The sequence below is a fragment of the Apium graveolens genome, chromosome 11 (assembly GCF_009905375.1).
Source record: "Apium graveolens cultivar Ventura chromosome 11, ASM990537v1, whole genome shotgun sequence".
Classification (NCBI taxonomy): domain Eukaryota; kingdom Viridiplantae; phylum Streptophyta; class Magnoliopsida; order Apiales; family Apiaceae; genus Apium; species Apium graveolens.
The window spans coordinates 147,537,085-147,546,130 of NC_133657.1; positions in this window are offsets into that span (position 1 = coordinate 147,537,085).

Sequence of the window (9,046 nt, forward strand, 5' to 3'; positions counted from 1 at the left end):
GCATGTTTAGTTATGTATGTAAGTTATTGTAGTTAATTATTGAGCCGTTATCATACTTGGTATTAGAATTATGATCCATGGATGTTTTGACTTAAAAAATGGTGGAGTGGTAGGTTGGTTTGTTTGTGGTTGATGTTTGTATTGTTGTGGTTGGTTTGGTGTTGATTGGTGGTGATTTGATATTGAATTGATTTGGTAAAATTTGGGAATCGCTAAGGTATAGCCGTCGTAATGCCCAATTTTCCTTAAACTGTTTTGTGCATGACTTTTGCACCCGAACACTAACTACCATGAACTGACCATTGCCATGATTAGATAGTTCATGTTTCAAGCTTCGTTTTGATATGTAGTTCGTTCGATTCCGATGCACGGTTTAGGAGAAACGACCGTTTTAAGTAACGGTGTTTCGCGAACGAACCTTTACCCTCGCCTTACTTTGAAACCTTGGTTAAGGCCCTTAAATGACTAATCGGAGCATGAAACATTTATGTAGAGTGTGTTAGGAAGTTGATAAGACACTCGCGAAGGAATCGCCTTAAAACTCGTAAAGGTTAAATTATTAAAAATGGTGGAGCCGAGGGTACCCGGGTGACTTAAGCGAATCAGTGAGCGCAAAACAAGCGTTAGAGTCTAAGTTAGTTAAAGTATAGATTTACAAGTGACTTTGGTTTAATTCCAACTTACTTGTTGCTTATAGGTTACCAGACTCGTCCCGAGCCATTCGTAACCCCCAGTCGCTCAGGCAAGTATTCTATCCGTTATACTGTTGTTGTGATGTATATATGTATATGCATTATCTTGCGATAGATGCATGATGTTTATATTAGCAAATGTTGCGATATATTGTAGCATGTGATATGGTATATATGCATGCCTGTTTCATATTCTTGAAATATATATCTGTTGGTTCAAATGCTTATTCGTTGCATAATACCTATGCTAGAGATAAGCGGTATTTGCGTATACCCTTAGTATAGGGACCCAAAGGTGAAAATATTTTCTAAAACCGGGAGTCGAGGATCCCGAGTAATCTTGTATATATGGATATGGATATATATATATATATATATATTTATATATATATATATGGTTATAGTTTTCCAAACTATTAATCGAATAAGGTTTATTCGATAACTTTAAACTTTATTTTATTATTGAATATTATTTCAAATATTATTCGAGGACTTATGACTCCTTTTATATTATTTATTGAATATTATTTGAATATTCATTCGAGGGCTTATGACTCTTTTATATTATTTATTGAATATTATTTGAATATTCATTTGAGGATGTATGACTCCTTTATTTTATTTAATGAATATTATTTATAATATTCATTCGAGGTATTATGACTTAGCTTATTTTATTTATTGAATATTATTTGAATATTCATTTGAGGATCTATGACTCCGATTATTTGCTGAAATATATTCTTTATTTTATTAAAGAATAAGATGTCAATAATCAAACTTATTTTCGATTATTCAAATAAAGATAATACTTTCATATAAGTATATCTTTGGTTATTTAATACTCGTTTCAAGTATAAGTTTTAATACTTCTACTTCAATTATTTTTATAAAGACTATTCTTTATGGGAATATTATTTAATTAATAATATTCAGATATTTTCTAATATTCTGGGGACTGATTTACTTCATTAAATCATCCTTACTCCAAACACTCTTTAAAGTGTTTTCGAGTCTTCAAAATGATTTTTAAAAGTCAGAGCGGATCCCAAAACTCATTTTTATATTTAAGATCTTCCTTTTTAAAGGGGATTTAAATACTCGCTCAAAACCTGGGGAATCCGGCTCTGTGGTGTATTTTATATTCGCAACAAGGTTGCAGATTTGGTAAATGAATTGATTACTTGCCCAACGTTCGGGAAGTAAGCCCCTCTCATTGAGTCGGCATAAGCGACAGGCCGAGGTACGGTCTATTATTGTGTAAGTGGCTCAGTGGGAGTCCATCAAATGCATAAGTGGCTGAGTGGCAGTCCAGCATAGGTCTTAATTATGACCAGGGTGATGACCAGTGGGGAATTCGTCCATCTACTAGTAGAAAAGGTTACTTATTGGTATCTTTGCCTGATCAGCGAGATATCGGGTTTATGCCAAAATTCTTTTCCTTTCCAAAATTCATTGGATGTTTCAAACTCTGTTCATACTTTGCATAACAGAGGTTCCAGGAAATGTTTAAAGGGATATATATATGTGGATATATATATATATCGGGGCTAAATAAAGTATCTCATAACTTTTTCATTCAATAATATTTCAAAGATTGAATCTATTCAAGTCTTATCTTGTGGTCTCATCAGTGGGATGAACTTTTGAAACTAATTATAACTTGAACGGTGGTAGTTCAAGTAGTATTTGGGAAAGATATAAGTATATTGGGGTATTTGGTAACCTCATCTTTTAAACTTATATCTAATTAATAATTGTCTTATGAATGACAAAGATTTTCAGAAAAACGTTGAGACAAGGTTAGATATATGAGATCACCTTGCAACGATATTTTTATACAGTTATACACTGGGATTTTGTGTATATTATGCATGGAAGAGGACTTCCAATATTTTGAAAAGTATATATGTATATATACTGAATATTTTGCGACTTCATCGCATTAAGATATCAAACTTGGTTCATTTCTTTTGACCAAGACTTTCATGAGTACTATGAGAAGGCTCATATACTAGTAAGTATATACTAGTAATTATCTTACACACGATAAAAGATTCTAGTAAGTATCCATTTAGACACTTATATTATTGTTATCACTATATATTATCTTGCGAACTGTAAGGCTCACTCTTGCTTTATTTCTTCATCACACAACAACAGTTAGGAAAGATGGCCAGACTCCAGCAGACCCAGCGCAAGCGCGTGGGAAGCGTCCCGCGTCTTCCCGATGATGTTGTGGCTGCTATAGCTGCAGAGGTAGATCTATTGGTAGATCAGGCATTCTATTTTTGAGAATCAATTATGTATAATTATAACTTGTGGCAGATAATGGCAATTAACTGTAAATTTATCAAGTAATCATTTTGGGTTGTAATAATTTTAAATTGTGGATTCAAAGACTTGTACTTATTTCAATTTCATCTCTGAGACTATAACGGGTTGTGGTGTGTGTTAGTGTGGGGTCACAGCATAAGGTTATTATTATTAATTAAGTGAAGTGATATTGTGGAAAGAAAGACCGTGACGACCCGGATCCCCGACCCCGGATCTGGGGGTGTTACAGATTCTATGCTCGCACCGCAACCTTCCTCGTATAATAATACGACTCTCTATTGATAAGAAAGAATAATTATTCACTAGGTAGATACTCTACTTAATTAGTCTATCAATGATAACTTATACACTACCACGACCCGATTAGGGGTACTCAATCTCAACACCCATTCCAATACAACTCTCATGGTTATAATCAGCTCACTACTCGCAGAATCATTGCTGCCTTACTATGGTCCACCACTGACCCACTATAGCCATTCATTTTCCATGAAGTCTTAATAGCTAACCATACGGAGTCCATACATGTCGTATCAAATCCTTCTAAGGAGGTAACATAATCACCATTCATGATTCATGAAGTACACTCCTGATTCTGACATACATACATGACATGAAGCAGATAAAAGAGCAGAAGAGTTTCAATCAAAGCAACGATAGCAGGTTAATACCATTCTTAATCATACGCCCTAAATAGAAGAATTAACTCAAGGGTTCATCTAGTCCTTTTTGAAACATGGTCCTGGCTTATCTCAAGATAGGACCTTCTAAGATAGATAGCCCGTTCCTGGCGATTACACGAATTAAACCTTTACCAACTACTATTACGGTTGGGTATTGCACAGTCATCAGAAGGAATGTCAATCTTCCAAACCATAATTCAACCTTCACATTTTTAACCATCATCACTGTTTTCTTTTGGCACACGCGCCTATAATTATCCACTTACCTTTAAAGTGTCGGCCACCTCTTTGGCCTTTCCTGATAGTAAAATTTCCTTACAGTCAATGTCATTTTAACCACCTCCAAATAAATTTTCTACCTTATTTCCGATCACTGCTTGAGTGAAGATGTTTTCCTTAAAATCAGATGGGAAAGAAAAGAAAAAAAAATATCACCATTTTTCCATAAGTTATTGCCTCAATCTTTAGAGGCTAATCACTGTCAAGACTGACTCTCAATCATACTTAGAACTTTTTTTTTTAAGTCCTAATTGCCCTGAACAATTTCGACCATTACTGGTTCGATCCATACTTTCTCATGGTTTAACACGTGCCCCACTTGGCATCATTATAATTACGTCATATTTCCTTTATCCACATTTCTATTCTTGAGAATTTTGAATATTACCTTTTTCCTTATAAAACCTCTAAGGTTATCCTTCAATCGTTCCTCCTGTATTCCCTAGATACAGGGCATATCACAATACCATTTACTAATAGTAGAACCATTGTCTATATACTTCTGCAAAATTTCTCCACTGATTCTTAAAGGTTGTTGTTACCTTAACCCTTTCCCAATCATACTGTCAAAACTCATCCTGTCCCTATTAAGGGTGACATGCCAACCTTTATGCAGTCCCCTAGGATTCATTTTAAGTTACCAATGTTCTATCCTTAATTCCACCTTAAAAAGGTACCTGCATCCTTCCACGAATAAATCAAGTCATATATCCTTGATAGATTATCATATTCATTATTCCCACCTCGATAGTCTATACCTAACTTCATAATAGCATCCTTATTCAAATTGAGGTCAATCCATATGGCCTCCAAAAGATAACAATGGTCATCCGCTTTTCTTTCCTGATTTGGTAATGATAACATGGATGTTCTGGAAGATATTGGTCGTGTTCAACGTGAACTTCTTCTTAATAATTCCTTATTTACTTTTGTTGTTTATCTCAACAGTCACCTCAATGTTGGGATATCTTTCATACCTAGCGTCTCCCTTTCTGGGTATCAAGCCACCGGTCTTACATTTCACCTTCTTGAAGGTCACTTCCTTCATCCAATTTTTCCTAATTTCTTACTTCCTTATCCCCTTAGTCTATCCGCGTCTCATTATTTATCCTTCGAATTATCTCAAGGTTTCCTCGAATCCTCCCAACTTACAGGGGATAAACAATATGTATCTCTTATGCCCTCAACCATCAATTTTAACTTATGGTGAATCACCCTCATCCTGACGAATGCATACTTTTCTATTTCTATTGCTACGAGTCGTTAGGGTTTCCTCATACCCAACTCCCTTATCATACCTCAAACTCTATTGCCGTTATATTCCTTTCCACTTCAATTTCTTTTTATTTTCCTTTCTCTTATCATTATTTCATGAACCAACACAACATAAGCATTGATTTCAAACATCCCGTCATTCTGGATTCGTGCCCTTAGAACGAATCTTGACAACTTTTACAACTTAAATTCATAATTCATCATACTCGTCTGCCTTTGTTCTGGCTCTAAAGCTTTTACACTCTCTCCATAACCTTGGGAATTACTTTCCCGAAAACAATTGGCTGAACTTTAATCAGTTTATTATAACCTTTGGCTCCGTGCCTTTCTTGGTCTTTCACCAGCGGGTGGCCTCTCTCTTAGGAGGGTAAGTGACAAAAACAGTCCTTTGTGGTTCGTCAATCATTTAGAATCTCAAATGATTCCTCTATTTCCTTTAGCCAGGCTCTTACCTCGACTGGGTCAGCTTGTTCCATGGAACTCTGAGAGCTTAGCAACTTAAAGGTCCTGAAAGAATTTCTCACCGCACTATCTCCTCAGGGTGGTGGTTGGGGATAATAGTCTAAGTTCTTTTTAGACAGGTCCATGAATTGCCGTATAGGAGTACCGTCTCGGGTCTCCTTTCCTTACTCGACTTTCTGTTTCCTTAGTATGAAATGTTTCATCCTACTCCCCATAATTGGGGTCATCTTTTAATTTAAAATCCTCATTTTCCACTCCATTATGTCATGGGTTCCTTCTATCTTGATGGCGACCTCCCTGACTATCACGTTCAGGGTTTGCTCTAAATCTTATTCCTCAAACTAGCTTTCATCTAAGATCTCATCTTTAAGCTCTTGAACATTTGGAACCCAAATTCTGTAGGAATACCTCATTATTCCCTTCTCATCTTTCTCGGTATTAACCTCTTATCTATTTGTTGGCTCTCTGCCTTCATTCATAACTTTTTCTGGCACAATATGATCTTTTCCAATAATTCGGGTTGTATTGCTATCTCAAACAGCTTTTCGGTACCGGCTCCGGTTACCTTCACTACTATTTCCATTTTCTCAAAATCTCTTATAAACTCTCCAAAAGACATTATCATCTTGAGTCTCTCCTTTTTACTAAGGGCATCAGCCACCATATTGGCTTTCCCCGAATGATAAAGAATCTCCCAATCATAATTCTTGATTAGCTCTAACCGCCTCCTCTGGCGTATGTTGAGCTCTTTCTACGTAAGAATGTACTAGAGCACTTATGGCTTAGGTAATTCTCACACTTCTCTCCATACAAGTAGTGCCTCCAATCTTTAGGGTAAAACTATTACCACGAGCCTAAGCTCATGGGCGGGGATATCGAATTTCATATTACCTTAATTGTCTTGACGCAGACGCGATTATCTTGATGTGCTAAGAAGCACCCTAATTCCTTATGCGAAGCGTCACTTACAAATCACAAAATCTCCTTTTTCCATCCAGCAACGCCAGCATAGGGGCCATCACCAACCTCTGCTTCAGTTCTTGAAAGCTGTTCTCGCATTTCTCTGTCCATTCGAACTTCTCAGTCTTACGAGTAAGCCGCGTTAAAGGGGCTACTATCTTTACAACTTGAACGAACCTCCGGTAGTGACCGGCCAATCCTACCTCTGGTAGTTGCCCTAACCATGGTCATCAATTCCTCAGTGGTCCTTTATTCATTCTTGTCAGGATCCTCCATGGGATCCTCCTCAGCAACTATCCCTTCTAGGACAACATCCTCAACCGCTATATCCTCAATATCAACATCATCCGGTCCCGCGTTAGGACACTCTATCGGATCCATAATCTGATCCCCAATAAATAATAAAACATCATCGCGTTGATGTTCCTCAACTTCAGGGTTCGGAGTCCCGCTACCATATACGATAACGAACTACGCTTCTATCGCTACATTTATAAGGGTTCCCATAAGGGTTTTAACTGTCAGTACTACGTTAGGTAGTCCGACTATGAACTTGGCAAGAGTTCTTATTATCTTAGTGAATTTATTATCTTAACGTCCCATCATCTCTGAGGTTTATAACGCTTAGCTCTGATACCATTTCTGTAACACCCCCAGATCCGGGGTCGGGGATCCGGGTCGTCACGGTCTTTCTTCCCACAATATCACTTCACTTAATTAATAATAATAACCTTATGCTATGACCCCACACTAACACACCACAACCCGTTATAGTCTCAGAGATGAAATTGAAATAAGTACAAGTCTTTGAATCCACAATTTAATAGTTATTACAACCCAAAACGATTACTTGATAAATTTACAGTTAATTGCCATTATCTAGTCACAAGTTATAATTATACATAATTGATTCTCAAAAGTAGAATGCCTGATCTACCAATGGATCTACCTCTGCAGCTATAGCAGCCACAACATCAACGGGAAGACGCGGGACGCTTCCCACGCGCTTGCGCTGGGTCTGCTGGAGTCTGGCCATCTTTCCTAACTGTTGTTGTGTGATGAAGAAATAAAGCAAGGGTGAGCAGCAAGCCCACCAAAATAATATGTATAATGATTAACAATATATGAGCCTTCTCATAGCACTCATGAAAGTCTTGGTCAAAAGAAATGAACCAAGTTGATATCTTAATGCGATGAAGTCGCAAAATATTCAGTATATATATATACATATATACTTTTCAAAATATGGGAAGTCCTCTTCCATGTATAATACACACAGAGTTCCAGTTTATAACTGTATATATAAAAAATATCGTTGCAAGGTGATCTCATATATCTAACCTTGTCTCAACGTTTTTCCGAAAATCTTTGTCATTCATAAGACAATCATTAACTAGATATAAGTTTAAAAGATGAAGTTACAAGATACCCCAAAATACTTATATCTTTCCCAAATACTACTTGAACTACCCCCGTTCAAGTTATAATCAGTTTCAAAGGTTCATCACATAGATGAGACTACAAGACAAGATTTGAATAGATTCAATCTTTGAATATCATTATAAATAATGAAGTTACGAGATACTTCATTAAGTCCCGATATATAAATATATTCATATATATCTCCCATACATTTCCTGAAAACCTCTGTCATGTAAAGTATGAACAGAGTTGCAATATCCAATGAATTTGGAAGGAAAAGAATTTTGGCATAAACCAGATATCTTGCTGATCAGGCAAAGATACCAATAAGTAACCTTTTCTACTATAGATGGATGAATTCCTCACCGGTCATCACCCTGGCCACATTAGGACCTCGCGCTAGACCGTTACCCGGCCACTCACGCGTTGATGGACTGCCACCCAGCCACTTACACTTTATAGACCGTACCCCGGCCTGTCGCTTATGCCGACTCAATCAGATGGACTTACTTCCCGAACATTGGGCAAGTAATCAAATTGTTTTCTCAAAACAGCAACCATGTTGCGAATATAAAATACACCACAGAGCCGGATCCCCAAGATTTTGAGCGAATATTCAAGTCTCCTTCGAAAGGAAGATCTTAAATCGGAAAACGAGTTTTGGGATCCGCTCTAACTTTTAAAATCATTTTGAAGACTCGAAAACATTTTTAAGAATGTTTGGAGTAAAGCTGATTTAATGAAATAAATCAGTCCCGATATATTAGAAAATATCTGAATATTATTATTTAAATAATATTCCCATAAAGAATAATCTTTATAAAAATAATTGAAGTAGAAGTTTTAAAACTTATACTTGAAACGAGTATTAAATAACCAAAGATACACTTATATGAAAGTATTATCTTTATTTGAATAATCGAAAATAAGTTTGAT